The following is a 16,153-nucleotide window of genomic DNA, read 5'->3' as shown; positions in this document are numbered from 1 at the left end:
GTCACAGAGAGGAGCACTTTGGAGCTCACACTGCTATGTGTCACAGATAGGGTAACACTGGCTCTGATATTGCTGTGGTGTCACAGAGAGGAGGAAATTAGGCCTCTCCCTGCTCTGGTGTCACAGAGAGGGGGAAATCTGGCCTCTCACTGCTGTTGAATCAGTGAGGGCGTAACACTGGAGCTGTCATTGTTGTGGTGTCCCAGAGAGGATTAAATTGGAGCTCACACTTCTATGGTGTCCTAGACAGTGGAACACTGGGCCTGACATTGCTGTGGTGTAACAGAGAGGAGGCAATTTGGGGCTGTCATTACTGTGATTTCACAGAGACGGGAAGAGTCGGGCTGTCACTGCTGTGGTTTCAGCGAGAGAGTGAAATGGAGGTAGTTAGAGCTGTGATGTTACAGACAGGGGAATCCTGGGACTCGGAGTGCACTGCTGTCACCGAGAGCGGAACTTTGGGGCTCTCACTGCTGTGGTGTCACAGAGAGAGAAACAGCGGTGTTGTCGCTGCTGTGGTGTCAGAGAGTGGAACACTGGGCCTGACATTGGTGTGGTTTGACAGAGAGGAGGCAATTTTGGCTCTCACCTCTCTGGTTTCACAGAGAGGGCAACTTTTTGGCTGTCCCTGCTGTGGTGTCACGGAGACAGGAATATTGGAGCTGTCACTGCTGTGGTGTCTGAGAGAGGGAAACACTGGGCCTGTCATTGCTGTGCTGTCATGGAGAGGAGCACGTTGGAGCTCACACTGCTATGATGTCACAGGTAGGGTAACAGTGGCTCTAACATTGCTGTGGTGTCCCAGAGAAGAGGAAATTTGGGCCCTCACTGCTCTGGTGTCACAGAGAGGGCTAAAGTTGGGCTCTAACTGCTATGGTGTCTCCAACAGGGTAATCCTGGGCCTAAAATTGCTGTCCTTTCACCAACAGGAGCAATTTTGGGCTGTGGCTGCACTGCTGTCTCAGAGAGTGGAACTTTGGGGCTCATACTGCTCTGGTGTCCCAGAGACGGGAACATTGGAGCTGTCACTGCTGTGTTGTCACAGAGAGAGAGGAACACTGGAGCTCTCCCTGTTCTGGAGTCGTGGAGAGGAGGAAATTGGGCATGTCACTGCCCTGGTGTCACAGGGAATGGAAGAGTGGGGCTGTCACTGCCGTGGAGTCAGAGAAAGGAGGAAATTTGGTGTGTGACTGCACTGCGGTCACAGCGAGTGGAACTTTGGGGCTCTCACTTCTGTGGTGGAAGAGATGAAGAAATAGGTGCTGTCACTGCTGTTGTGGTGTGAGGGAGAAGAGGAAATTTGGGCCTCTCATTGCTGTGGTGTCACAGAGAGGAGCACTTTGGAGCTCACACTGCTATGTGTCACAGATAGGGTAACACTGGCTCTGATATTGCTGTGTTGTCACAGAGAGGAGGAAATTAGGCCTCTCCCTGCTCTGGTGTCACAGAGAGGGGGAAATCTGGCCTCTCACTGCTGTTGAATCAGTGAGGGCGTAACACTGGAGCTGTCATTGTTGTGGTGTCCCAGAGAGGATTAAATTGGAGCTCACACTTCTATGGTGTCCTAGACAGTGGAACACTGGGCCTGACATTGCTGTGGTGTAACAGAGAGGAGGCAATTTGGGGCTGTCATTACTGTGATTTCACAGAGAGGGGAAGAGTCGGGCTGTCACTGCCGTGGTTTCAGCGAGAGAGTGAAATGGAGGTAGTTAGAGCTGTGATGTTACAGACAGGGGAATACTGGGACTCGGAGTGCACTGCTGTCACCGAGAGCGGAACTTTGGGGCTCTCACTGCTGTGGTGTCACAGAGAGAGAAACAGCGGTGTTGTCGCTGCTGTGGTGTCAGAGAGTGGAACACTGGGCCAGACATTGGTGTGGTTTGACAGAGAGGAGGCAATTTTGGCTGTCACCTCTCTGGTTTCACAGAGAGGGCAACTTTTTGGCTGTCCCTGCTGTGGTGTCACGGAGACGGGAATATTGGAGCTGTCACTGCTGTGGTGTCTGAGAGAGGGAAACACTGGGCCTGTCATTGCTGTGCTGTCATGGAGAGGAGCACGTTGGAGCTCACACTGCTATGATGTCACAGGTAGGGTAACAGTGGCTCTGACATTGCTGTGGTGTCCCAGAGAAGAGGAAATTTGGGCCCTCACTGCTCTGGTGTCACAGAGAGGGCTAAAGTTGGGCTCTAACTGCTATGGTGTCTCCAACAGGGTAATCCTGGGCCTAAAATTGCTGTCCTTTCCCAGACAGGAGCAATTTTGGGCTGTGGCTGCACTGCTGTCTCAGAGAGTGGAACTTTGGGGCTCATACTGCTCTGGTGTCCCAGAGACGGGAACACTGGAGCTGTCACTGCTGTGTTGTCACAGAGAGAGAGGAACACTGGAGCTCTCCATGTCCTGGAGTCGTGGAGAGGAGGAAATTGGGCATGTCACTGCCCTGGTGTCACATGGAATGGAGGAGTGGGGCTGTCACTGCCGTGGAGTCAGAGAAAGGAGGAAATTTGGTGTGTGACTGCACTGCGGTCACAGCGAGTGGAACTTTGGGGCTCTCACTTCTGTGGTGGAAGAGATGAAGAAATAGGTGCTGTCACTGCTGTTGTGGTGTGAGGGAGAAGAGGAAATTTGGGCCTGTCATTGCTGTGGTGTCACGGAGAGGAGCACTTTGGAGCTCACACTGCTATGATGTCACAGATAGGGTAACACTGGCTCTGATATTGCTGTGTTGTCACAGAGAGGAGGAAATTAGGCCTCTCCCTGCTCTGCTGTCACAGAGAGGGGGAAATCTGGCCTCTCACTGCTCTTGTATCTGTGAGAACATAACACTGGGGCTGTCATTGTTGTGGTGTCCCAGAGAGGATTAAATTGGAGCTCACACTTCTATGGTGTCCTAGACAGAGGAACTCTGGGCCTGACATTGCTGTGGTGTAACAGAGAGGAGGCAATTTGGGGCTGTCATTACTGTGATTTCACAGAGATTGGAAGAGTCGGGCTGTCACTGCTGTGGTTTCAGCGAGAGAGTGAAATGGAGGTAGTTAGAGCTGTGATGTTACAGACAGGGGAATCCTGGGACTCGGAGTGCACTGCTGTCACCGAGAGCGGAACTTTGGGGCTCTCACTGCTGTGGTGTCACAGAGAGAGAAACAGCGGTGTTGTCGCTGCTGTGGTGTCAGAGAGTGGAACACTGGGCCTGACATTGGTGTGGTTTGACAGAGAGGAGGCAATTTTGGCTGTCACCTCTCTGGTTTCACAGAGAGGGCAACTTTTTGGCTGTCCCTGCTGTGGTGTCACGGAGACGGGAATATTGGAGCTGTCACTGCTGTGGTGTCTGAGAGAGGGAAACACTGGGCCTGTCATTGCTGTGCTGTCATGGAGAGGAGCACGTTGGAGCTCACACTGCTATGATGTCACAGGTAGGGTAACAGTGGCTCTGACATTGCTGTGGTGTCCCAGAGAAGAGGAAATTTGGGCCCTCACTGCTCTGGTGTCACAGAGAGGGCTAAAGTTGGGCTCTAACTGCTATGGTGTCTCCAACAGGGTAATCCTGGGCCTAAAATTGCTGTCCTTTCACAGACAGGAGCAATTTTGGGCTGTGGCTGCACTGCTGTCTCAGAGAGTGGAACTTTGGGGCTCATACTGCTCTGGTGTCCCAGAGACGGGAACATTGGAGCTGTCACTGATGTGTTGTCACAGACAGAGAGGAACACTGGAGCTCTCCCTGTTCTGGAGTCGTGGAGAGGAGGAAATTGGGCATGTCACTGCCCTGGTGTCACAGGGAATGGAGGAGTGGGCCTGTCACTGCCGTGGAGTCAGAGAAAGGAGGAAATTTGGTGTGTGACTGCACTGCGGTCACAGCGAGTGGAACTTTGGGGCTCTCACTTCTGTGGTGGAAGAGATGAAGAAATAAATGCTGTCACTGCTGTTGTGGTGTGAGGGAGAAGAGGAAATTTGGGCCTGTCATTGCTGTGGTGTCACAGAGAGGAGCACTTTGGAGCTCACACTGCTATGTGTCACAGATAGGGTAACACTGGTTCTGATATTGCTGTGTTGTCACAGAGAGGAGGAAATTAGGCCTCTCCCTGCTCTGCTGTCACAGAGAGGGGGAAATCTGGCCTCTCACTGCTGTTGTATCAGTGAGGGTGTAACACTGGGGCTGTCATTGTTGTGGTGTCCCAGAGAGGATTAAATTGGAGCTCACACTTCTATGGTGTCCTAGACAGTGGAACACTGGGCCTGACATTGCTGTGGTGTAACAGAGAGGAGGCAATTTGGGGCTGTCATTACTGTGATTTCACCGTGAGGGGAAGAGTCGGGCTGTCACTGCTGTGGTTTCAGCGAGAGAGTGAAATGGAGGTAGTTAGAGCTGTGATGTTACAGACAGGGGAATCCTGGGACTCGGAGTGCACTGCTGTCACCGAGAGCGGAACTTTGGGGCTCTCACTGCTGTGGTGTCACAGAGAGAGAAACAGCGGTGTTGTCGCTGCTGTGGTGTCAGAGAGTGGAACACTGGGCCTGACATTGGTGTGGTTTCCCAGAGAGGAGGCAATTTTGGCTGTCACCTCTCTGGTTTCACAGAGAGGGCAACTTTTTGGCTGTCCCTGCTGTGGTGTCACGGAGACGGGAATATTGGAGCTGTCACTGCTGTGGTGTCTGAGAGAGGGAAACACTGGGCCTGTCATTGCTGTGCTGTCATGGAGAGGAGCACGTTGGAGCTCACACTGCTATGATGTCACAGGTAGGGTAACAGTGGCTCTGACATTGCTGTGGTGTCCCAGAGAAGAGGAAATTTGGGCCCTCACTGCTCTGGTGTCACAGAGAGGGCTAAAGTTGGGCTCTAACTGCTATGGTGTCTCCAACAGGGTAATCCTGGGCCTAAAATTGCTGTCCTTTCACCAACAGGAGCAATTTTGGGCTGTGGCTGCACTGCTGTCTCAGAGAGTGGAACTTTGGGGCTCATACTGCTCTGGTGTCCCAGAGACGGGAACATTGGAGCTGTCACTGCTGTGTTGTCACAGAGAGAGAGGAACACTGGAGCTCTCCCTGTTCTGGAGTCGTGGAGAGGAGGAAATTGGGCATGTCACTGCCCTGGTGTCACAGGGAATGGAAGAGTGGGGCTGTCACTGCCGTGGAGTCAGAGAAAGGAGGAAATTTGGTGTGTGACTGCACTGCGGTCACAGCGAGTGGAACTTTGGGGCTCTCACTTCTGTGGTGGAAGAGATGAAGAAATAGGTGCTGTCACTGCTGTTGTGGTGTGAGGGAGAAGAGGAAATTTGGGCCTGTCATTGCTGCGGTGTCACGGAGAGGAGCACTTTGGAGCTCACACTGCTATGATGTCACAGATAGGGTAACACTGGCTCTGATATTGCTGTGTTGTCACAGAGAGGAGGAAATTAGGCCTCTCCCTGCTCTGGTGTCACAGAGAGGGGGAAATCTGGCCTCTCACTGCTCTTGTATCTGTGAGGGCATAACACTGGGGCTGTCATTGTTGTGGTGTCCCAGAGAGGATTAAATTGGAGCTCACACTTCTATGGTGTCCTAGACAGTGGAACACTGGGCCTGACATTGCTGTGGTGTAACAGAGAGGAGGCAATTTGGGGCTGTCATTACTGTGATTTCACAGAGACGGGAAGAGTCGGGCTGTCACTGCTGTGGTTTCAGCGAGAGAGTGAAATGGAGGTAGTTAGAGCTGTGATGTTACAGACAGGGGAATCCTGGGACTCGGAGTGCACTGCTGTCACCGAGAGCGGAACTTTGGGGCTCTCACTGCTGTGGTGTCACAGAGAGAGAAACAGCGGTGTTGTCGCTGCTGTGGTGTCAGAGAGTGGAACACTGGGCCTGACATTGGTGTGGTTTGACAGAGAGGAGGCAATTTTGGCTGTCACCTCTCTGGTTTCACAGAGAGGGCAACTTTTTGGCTGTCCCTGCTGTGGTGTCACGGAGACGGGAATATTGGAGCTGTCACTGCTGTGGTGTCTGAGAGAGGGAAACACTGGGCCTGTCATTGCTGTGCTGTCATGGAGAGGAGCACGTTGGAGCTCACACTGCTATGATGTCACAGGTAGGGTAACAGTGGCTCTGACATTGCTGTGGTGTCCCAGAGAAGAGGAAATTTGGGCCCTCACTGCTCTGGTGTCACAGAGAGGGCTAAAGTTGGGCTCTAACTGCTATGGTGTCTCCAACAGGGTAATCCTGGGCCTAAAATTGCTGTCCTTTCCCAGACAGGAGCAATTTTGGGCTGTGGCTGCACTGCTGTCTCAGAGAGTGGAACTCTGGGGCTCATACTGCTCTGGTATCCCAGAGACGGGAACATTGGAGCTGTCACTGCTGTGTTGTCACAGAGAGAGGAACACTGGAGCTCTCCCTGTTCTGGAGTCGTGGAGAGGAGGAAATTGGGCATGTCACTGCCCTGGTGTCACAGGGAATGGAAGAGTGGGGCTGTCACTGCCGTGGAGTCCGAGAAAGGAGGAAATTTGGTGTGTGACTGCACTGCGGTCACAGCGAGTGGAACTTTGGGGCTCTCACTTCTGTGGTGGAAGAGATGAAGAAATAGGTGCTGTCACTGCTGTTGTGGTGCGAGGGAGAAGAGGAAATTTGGGCCTGTCATTGCTGTGGTGTCACAGAGAGGAGCACTTTGGAGCTCAGACTGCTATGATGTCACAGATAGGGTAACACTGGCTCTGATATTGCTGTGTTGTCACAGAGAGGAGGAAATTAGGCCTCTCCCTGCTCTGGTGTCACAGAGAGGGGGAAATCTGGCCTCTCACTGCTGTTGAATCAGTGAGGGCGTAACACTGGAGCTGTCATTGTTGTGGTGTCCCAGAGAGGATTAAATTGGAGCTCACACTTCTATGGTGTCCTAGACAGTGGAACACTGGGCCTGACATTGCTGTGGTGTAACAGAGAGGAGGCAATTTGGGGCTGTCATTACTGTGATTTCACAGAGACGGGAAGAGTCGGGCTGTCACTGCTGTGGTTTCAGCGAGAGAGTGAAATGGAGGTAGTTAGAGCTGTGATGTTACAGACAGGGGAATCCTGGGACTCGGAGTGCACTGCTGTCACCGAGAGCAGAACTTTGGGGCTCTCACTGCTGTGGTGTCACAGAGAGAGAAACAGCGGTGTTGTCGCTGCTGTGGTGTCAGAGAGTGGAACACTGGGCCTGACATTGGTGTGGTTTCCCAGAGAGGAGGCAATTTTGGCTGTCACCTCTCTGGTTTCACAGAGAGGGCAACTTTTTGGCTGTCCCTGCTCTGGTGTCACGGAGACGGGAATATTGGAGCTGTCACTGCTGTGGTGTCTGAGAGAGGGAAACACTGGGCCTGTCATTGCTGTGCTGTCATGGAGAGGAGCACGTTGGAGCTCACACTGCTATGATGTCACAGGTAGGGTAACAGTGGCTCTGACATTGCTGTGGTGTCCCAGAGAAGAGGAAATTTGGGCCCTCACTGCTCTGGTGTCACAGAGAGGGCTAAAGTTGGGCTCTAACTGCTATGGTGTCTCCAACAGGGTAATCCTGGGCCTAAAATTGCTGTCCTTTCCCAGACAGGAGCAATTTTGGGCTGTGGCTGCACTGCTGTCTCAGAGAGTAGAACTTTGGGGCTCATACTGCTCTGGTGTCCCAGAGACGGGAACACTGGAGCTGTCACTGCTGTGTTGTCACAGAGAGAGAGGAACACTGGAGCTCTCCATGTCCTGGAGTCGTGGAGAGGAGGAAATTGGGCATGTCACTGCCCTGGTGTCACAGGGAATGGAGGAGTGGGGCTGTCACTGCCGTGGAGTCAGAGAAAGGAGGAAATTTGGTGTGTGACTGCACTGCGGTCACAGCGAGTGGAACTTTGGGGCTCTCACTTCTGTGGTGGAAGAGATGAAGAAATAGGTGCTGTCACTGCTGTTGTGGTGTGAGGGAGAAGAGGAAATTTGGGCCTGTCATTGCTGTGGTGTCACGGAGAGGAGCACTTTGGAGCTCACACTGCTATGATGTCACAGATAGGGTAACACTGGCTCTGATATTGCTGTGTTGTCACAGAGAGGAGGAAATTAGGCCTCTCCCTGCTCTGGTGTCACAGAGAGGGGGAAATCTGGCCTCTCACTGCTGTTGTATCAGTGAGGGCATAACACTGGGGCTGTCATTGTTGTGGTGTCCCAGAGAGGATTAAATTGGAGCTCACACTTCTATGGTGTCCTAGACAGTGGAACACTGGGCCTGACATTGCTGTGGTGTAACAGAGAGGAGGCAATTTGGGGCTGTCATTACTGTGATTTCACAGAGAGGGGAAGAGTCGGGCTGTCACTGCCGTGGTTTCAGCGAGAGAGTGAAATGGAGGTAGTTAGAGCTGTGATGTTACAGACAGGGGAATCCTGGGACTCGGAGTGCACTGCTGTCACCGAGAGCGGAACTTTGGGGCTCTCACTGCTGTGGTGTCACAGAGAGAGAAACAGCGGTGTTGTTGCTGCTGTGGTGTCAGAGAGTGGAACACTGGGCCTGACAGTGGTGGAGTTTCCCAGAGAGGAGGCAATTTTGGCTGTCACCTCTCTGGTTTCACAGAGAGGGCAACTTTTTGGCTGTCCCTGCTGTGGTGTCACAGAGTCGGAAATTATGGAGCTGTCACTGCTGTGGTGTCTGAGAGAGGGAAACACTGGGCCTGTCATTGCTGTGCTGTCATGGAGAGGAGCACGTTGGAGCTCACACTGCTATGATGTCACAGGTAGGGTAACAGTGGCTCTAACATTGCTGTGGTGTCCCAGAGAAGAGGAAATTTGGGCCCTCACTGCTCTGGTGTCACAGAGAGGGCTAAAGTTGGGCTCTAACTGCTATGGTGTCTCCAACAGGGTAATCCTGGGCCTAAAATTGCTGTCCTTTCACCAACAGGAGCAATTTTGGGCTGTGGCTGCACTGCTGTCTCAGAGAGTGGAACTCTGGGGCTCATACTGCTCTGGTATCCCAGAGACGGGAACATTGGAGCTGTCACTGCTGTGTTGTCACAGAGAGAGGAACACTGGAGCTCTCCCTGTTCTGGAGTCGTGGAGAGGAGGAAATTGGGCATGTCACTGCCCTGGTGTCACAGGGAATGGAAGAGTGGGGCTGTCACTGCCGTGGAGTCCGAGAAAGGAGGAAATTTGGTGTGTGACTGCACTGCGGTCACAGCGAGTGGAACTTTGGGGCTCTCACTTCTGTGGTGGAAGAGATGAAGAAATAGGTGCTGTCACTGCTGTTGTGGTGTGAGGGAGAAGAGGAAATTTGGGCCTGTCATTGCTGCGGTGTCACGGAGAGGAGCACTTTGGAGCTCACACTGCTATGATGTCACAGATAGGGTAACACTGGCTCTGATATTGCTGTGTTGTCACAGAGAGGAGGAAATTAGGCCTCTCCCTGCTCTGGTGTCACAGAGAGGGGGAAATCTGGCCTCTCACTGCTCTTGTATCTGTGAGGGCATAACACTGGGGCTGTCATTGTTGTGGTGTCCCAGAGAGGATTAAATTGGAGCTCACACTTCTATGGTGTCCTAGACAGTGGAACACTGGGCCTGACATTGCTGTGGTGTAACAGAGAGGAGGCAATTTGGGGCTGTCATTACTGTGATTTCACAGAGACGGGAAGAGTCGGGCTGTCACTGCTGTGGTTTCAGCGAGAGAGTGAAATGGAGGTAGTTAGAGCTGTGATGTTACAGACAGGGGAATCCTGGGACTCGGAGTGCACTGCTGTCACCGAGAGCGGAACTTTGGGGCTCTCACTGCTGTGGTGTCACAGAGAGAGAAACAGCGGTGTTGTCGCTGCTGTGGTGTCAGAGAGTGGAACACTGGGCCTGACATTGGTGTGGTTTGACAGAGAGGAGGCAATTTTGGCTGTCACCTCTCTGGTTTCACAGAGAGGGCAACTTTTTGGCTGTCCCTGCTGTGGTGTCACGGAGACGGGAATATTGGAGCTGTCACTGCTGTGGTGTCTGAGAGAGGGAAACACTGGGCCTGTCATTGCTGTGCTGTCATGGAGAGGAGCACGTTGGAGCTCACACTGCTATGATGTCACAGGTAGGGTAACAGTGGCTCTGACATTGCTGTGGTGTCCCAGAGAAGAGGAAATTTGGGCCCTCACTGCTCTGGTGTCACAGAGAGGGCTAAAGTTGGGCTCTAACTGCTATGGTGTCTCCAACAGGGTAATCCTGGGCCTAAAATTGCTGTCCTTTCCCAGACAGGAGCAATTTTGGGCTGTGGCTGCACTGCTGTCTCAGAGAGTGGAACTCTGGGGCTCATACTGCTCTGGTATCCCAGAGACGGGAACATTGGAGCTGTCACTGCTGTGTTGTCACAGAGAGAGGAACACTGGAGCTCTCCCTGTTCTGGAGTCGTGGAGAGGAGGAAATTGGGCATGTCACTGCCCTGGTGTCACAGGGAATGGAAGAGTGGGGCTGTCACTGCCGTGGAGTCCGAGAAAGGAGGAAATTTGGTGTGTGACTGCACTGCGGTCACAGCGAGTGGAACTTTGGGGCTCTCACTTCTGTGGTGGAAGAGATGAAGAAATAGGTGCTGTCACTGCTGTTGTGGTGCGAGGGAGAAGAGGAAATTTGGGCCTGTCATTGCTGTGGTGTCACAGAGAGGAGCACTTTGGAGCTCAGACTGCTATGATGTCACAGATAGGGTAACACTGGCTCTGATATTGCTGTGTTGTCACAGAGAGGAGGAAATTAGGCCTCTCCCTGCTCTGGTGTCACAGAGAGGGGGAAATCTGGCCTCTCACTGCTGTTGAATCAGTGAGGGCGTAACACTGGAGCTGTCATTGTTGTGGTGTCCCAGAGAGGATTAAATTGGAGCTCACACTTCTATGGTGTCCTAGACAGTGGAACACTGGGCCTGACATTGCTGTGGTGTAACAGAGAGGAGGCAATTTGGGGCTGTCATTACTGTGATTTCACAGAGACGGGAAGAGTCGGGCTGTCACTGCTGTGGTTTCAGCGAGAGAGTGAAATGGAGGTAGTTAGAGCTGTGATGTTACAGACAGGGGAATCCTGGGACTCGGAGTGCACTGCTGTCACCGAGAGCAGAACTTTGGGGCTCTCACTGCTGTGGTGTCACAGAGAGAGAAACAGCGGTGTTGTCGCTGCTGTGGTGTCAGAGAGTGGAACACTGGGCCTGACATTGGTGTGGTTTCCCAGAGAGGAGGCAATTTTGGCTGTCACCTCTCTGGTTTCACAGAGAGGGCAACTTTTTGGCTGTCCCTGCTCTGGTGTCACGGAGACGGGAATATTGGAGCTGTCACTGCTGTGGTGTCTGAGAGAGGGAAACACTGGGCCTGTCATTGCTGTGCTGTCATGGAGAGGAGCACGTTGGAGCTCACACTGCTATGATGTCACAGGTAGGGTAACAGTGGCTCTGACATTGCTGTGGTGTCCCAGAGAAGAGGAAATTTGGGCCCTCACTGCTCTGGTGTCACAGAGAGGGCTAAAGTTGGGCTCTAACTGCTATGGTGTCTCCAACAGGGTAATCCTGGGCCTAAAATTGCTGTCCTTTCCCAGACAGGAGCAATTTTGGGCTGTGGCTGCACTGCTGTCTCAGAGAGTAGAACTTTGGGGCTCATACTGCTCTGGTGTCCCAGAGACGGGAACACTGGAGCTGTCACTGCTGTGTTGTCACAGAGAGAGAGGAACACTGGAGCTCTCCATGTCCTGGAGTCGTGGAGAGGAGGAAATTGGGCATGTCACTGCCCTGGTGTCACAGGGAATGGAGGAGTGGGGCTGTCACTGCCGTGGAGTCAGAGAAAGGAGGAAATTTGGTGTGTGACTGCACTGCGGTCACAGCGAGTGGAACTTTGGGGCTCTCACTTCTGTGGTGGAAGAGATGAAGAAATAGGTGCTGTCACTGCTGTTGTGGTGTGAGGGAGAAGAGGAAATTTGGGCCTGTCATTGCTGTGGTGTCACGGAGAGGAGCACTTTGGAGCTCACACTGCTATGATGTCACAGATAGGGTAACACTGGCTCTGATATTGCTGTGTTGTCACAGAGAGGAGGAAATTAGGCCTCTCCCTGCTCTGGTGTCACAGAGAGGGGGAAATCTGGCCTCTCACTGCTGTTGTATCAGTGAGGGCATAACACTGGGGCTGTCATTGTTGTGGTGTCCCAGAGAGGATTAAATTGGAGCTCACACTTCTATGGTGTCCTAGACAGTGGAACACTGGGCCTGACATTGCTGTGGTGTAACAGAGAGGAGGCAATTTGGGGCTGTCATTACTGTGATTTCACAGAGAGGGGAAGAGTCGGGCTGTCACTGCCGTGGTTTCAGCGAGAGAGTGAAATGGAGGTAGTTAGAGCTGTGATGTTACAGACAGGGGAATCCTGGGACTCGGAGTGCACTGCTGTCACCGAGAGCGGAACTTTGGGGCTCTCACTGCTGTGGTGTCACAGAGAGAGAAACAGCGGTGTTGTTGCTGCTGTGGTGTCAGAGAGTGGAACACTGGGCCTGACAGTGGTGGAGTTTCCCAGAGAGGAGGCAATTTTGGCTGTCACCTCTCTGGTTTCACAGAGAGGGCAACTTTTTGGCTGTCCCTGCTGTGGTGTCACAGAGTCGGAAATTATGGAGCTGTCACTGCTGTGGTGTCTGAGAGAGGGAAACACTGGGCCTGTCATTGCTGTGCTGTCATGGAGAGGAGCACGTTGGAGCTCACACTGCTATGATGTCACAGGTAGGGTAACAGTGGCTCTAACATTGCTGTGGTGTCCCAGAGAAGAGGAAATTTGGGCCCTCACTGCTCTGGTGTCACAGAGAGGGCTAAAGTTGGGCTCTAACTGCTATGGTGTCTCCAACAGGGTAATCCTGGGCCTAAAATTGCTGTCCTTTCACCAACAGGAGCAATTTTGGGCTGTGGCTGCACTGCTGTCTCAGAGAGTGGAACTCTGGGGCTCATACTGCTCTGGTATCCCAGAGACGGGAACATTGGAGCTGTCACTGCTGTGTTGTCACAGAGAGAGGAACACTGGAGCTCTCCCTGTTCTGGAGTCGTGGAGAGGAGGAAATTGGGCATGTCACTGCCCTGGTGTCACAGGGAATGGAAGAGTGGGGCTGTCACTGCCGTGGAGTCCGAGAAAGGAGGAAATTTGGTGTGTGACTGCACTGCGGTCACAGCGAGTGGAACTTTGGGGCTCTCACTTCTGTGGTGGAAGAGATGAAGAAATAGGTGCTGTCACTGCTGTTGTGGTGTGAGGGAGAAGAGGAAATTTGGGCCTTTCATTGCTGTGGTGTCACAGAGAGGAGCACTTTGGAGCTCACACTGCTATGTGTCACAGATAGGGTAACACTGGCTCTGATATTGCTGTGTTGTCACAGAGAGGAGGAAATTAGGCCTCTCCCTGCTCTGGTGTCACAGAGAGGGGGAAATCTGGCCTCTCACTGCTGTTGAATCAGTGAGGGCGTAACACTGGAGTTGTCATTGTTGTGGTGTCCCAGAGAGGATTAAATTGGAGCTCACACTTCTATGGTGTCCTAGACAGTGGAACACTGGGCCTGACATTGCTGTGGTGTAACAGAGAGGAGGCAATTTGGGGCTGTCATTACTGTGATTTCACAGAGAGGGGAAGAGTCGGGCTGTCACTGCTGTGGTTTCAGCGAGAGAGTGAAATGGAGGTAGTTAGAGCTGTGATGTTACAGACAGGGGAATCCTGGGACTCGGAGTGCACTGCTGTCACCGAGAGCAGAACTTTGGGGCTCTCACTGCTGTGGTGTCACAGAGAGAGAAGCAGCGGTGTTGTCGCTGCTGTGGTGTCAGAGAGTGGAACACTGGGCCTGACATTGGTGTGGTTTCCCAGAGAGGAGGCAATTTTGGCTGTCACCTCTCTGGTTTCACAGAGAGGGCAACTTTTTGGCTGTCCCTGCTGTGGTGTCACGGAGACGGGAATATTGGAGCTGTCACTGCTGTGGTGTCTGAGAGAGGGAAACACTGGGCCTGTCATTGCTGTGCTGTCATGGAGAGGAGCACGTTGGAGCTCACACTGCTATGATGTCACAGGTAGGGTAACAGTGGCTCTGACATTGCTGTGGTGTCCCAGAGAAGAGGAAATTTGGGCCCTCACTGCTCTGGTGTCACAGAGAGGGCTAAAGTTGGGCTCTAACTGCTATGGTGTCTCCAACAGGGTAATCCTGGGCCTAAAATTGCTGTCCTTTCCCAGACAGGAGCAATTTTGGGCTGTGGCTGCACTGCTGTCTCAGAGAGTGGAACTCTGGGGCTCATACTGCTCTGGTATCCCAGAGACGGGAACATTGGAGCTGTCACTGCTGTGTTGTCACAGAGAGAGGAACACTGGAGCTCTCCCTGTTCTGGAGTCGTGGAGAGGAGGAAATTGGGCATGTCACTGCCCTGGTGTCACAGGGAATGGAAGAGTGGGGCTGTCACTGCCGTGGAGTCCGAGAAAGGAGGAAATTTGGTGTGTGACTGCACTGCGGTCACAGCGAGTGGAACTTTGGGGCTCTCACTTCTGTGGTGGAAGAGATGAAGAAATAGGTGCTGTCACTGCTGTTGTGGTGCGAGGGAGAAGAGGAAATTTGGGCCTGTCATTGCTGTGGTGTCACAGAGAGGAGCACTTTGGAGCTCAGACTGCTATGATGTCACAGATAGGGTAACACTGGCTCTGATATTGCTGTGTTGTCACAGAGAGGAGGAAATTAGGCCTCTCCCTGCTCTGGTGTCACAGAGAGGGGGAAATCTGGCCTCTCACTGCTGTTGAATCAGTGAGGGCGTAACACTGGAGCTGTCATTGTTGTGGTGTCCCAGAGAGGATTAAATTGGAGCTCACACTTCTATGGTGTCCTAGACAGTGGAACACTGGGCCTGACATTGCTGTGGTGTAACAGAGAGGAGGCAATTTGGGGCTGTCATTACTGTGATTTCACAGAGACGGGAAGAGTCGGGCTGTCACTGCTGTGGTTTCAGCGAGAGAGTGAAATGGAGGTAGTTAGAGCTGTGATGTTACAGACAGGGGAATCCTGGGACTCGGAGTGCACTGCTGTCACCGAGAGCAGAACTTTGGGGCTCTCACTGCTGTGGTGTCACAGAGAGAGAAACAGCGGTGTTGTCGCTGCTGTGGTGTCAGAGAGTGGAACACTGGGCCTGACATTGGTGTGGTTTCCCAGAGAGGAGGCAATTTTGGCTGTCACCTCTCTGGTTTCACAGAGAGGGCAACTTTTTGGCTGTCCCTGCTCTGGTGTCACGGAGACGGGAATATTGGAGCTGTCACTGCTGTGGTGTCTGAGAGAGGGAAACACTGGGCCTGTCATTGCTGTGCTGTCATGGAGAGGAGCACGTTGGAGCTCACACTGCTATGATGTCACAGGTAGGGTAACAGTGGCTCTGACATTGCTGTGGTGTCCCAGAGAAGAGGAAATTTGGGCCCTCACTGCTCTGGTGTCACAGAGAGGGCTAAAGTTGGGCTCTAACTGCTATGGTGTCTCCAACAGGGTAATCCTGGGCCTAAAATTGCTGTCCTTTCCCAGACAGGAGCAATTTTGGGCTGTGGCTGCACTGCTGTCTCAGAGAGTAGAACTTTGGGGCTCATACTGCTCTGGTGTCCCAGAGACGGGAACACTGGAGCTGTCACTGCTGTGTTGTCACAGAGAGAGAGGAACACTGGAGCTCTCCATGTCCTGGAGTCGTGGAGAGGAGGAAATTGGGCATGTCACTGCCCTGGTGTCACAGGGAATGGAGGAGTGGGGCTGTCACTGCCGTGGAGTCAGAGAAAGGAGGAAATTTGGTGTGTGACTGCACTGCGGTCACAGCGAGTGGAACTTTGGGGCTCTCACTTCTGTGGTGGAAGAGATGAAGAAATAGGTGCTGTCACTGCTGTTGTGGTGTGAGGGAGAAGAGGAAATTTGGGCCTGTCATTGCTGTGGTGTCACGGAGAGGAGCACTTTGGAGCTCACACTGCTATGATGTCACAGATAGGGTAACACTGGCTCTGATATTGCTGTGTTGTCACAGAGAGGAGGAAATTAGGCCTCTCCCTGCTCTGGTGTCACAGAGAGGGGGAAATCTGGCCTCTCACTGCTGTTGTATCAGTGAGGGCATAACACTGGGGCTGTCATTGTTGTGGTGTCCCAGAGAGGATTAAATTGGAGCTCACACTTCTATGGTGTCCTAGACAGTGGAACACTGGGCCTGACATTGCTGTGGTGTAACAGAGAG

The sequence above is a fragment of the Cyanistes caeruleus genome, unplaced genomic scaffold, assembly GCF_971803275.1.
Source record: "Cyanistes caeruleus unplaced genomic scaffold, bCyaCae1.hap1.1 HAP1_SCAFFOLD_11, whole genome shotgun sequence".
NCBI classification, from domain to species: Eukaryota; Metazoa; Chordata; class Aves; order Passeriformes; family Paridae; genus Cyanistes; species Cyanistes caeruleus.
This window is presented reverse-complemented; position numbering follows the sequence as displayed.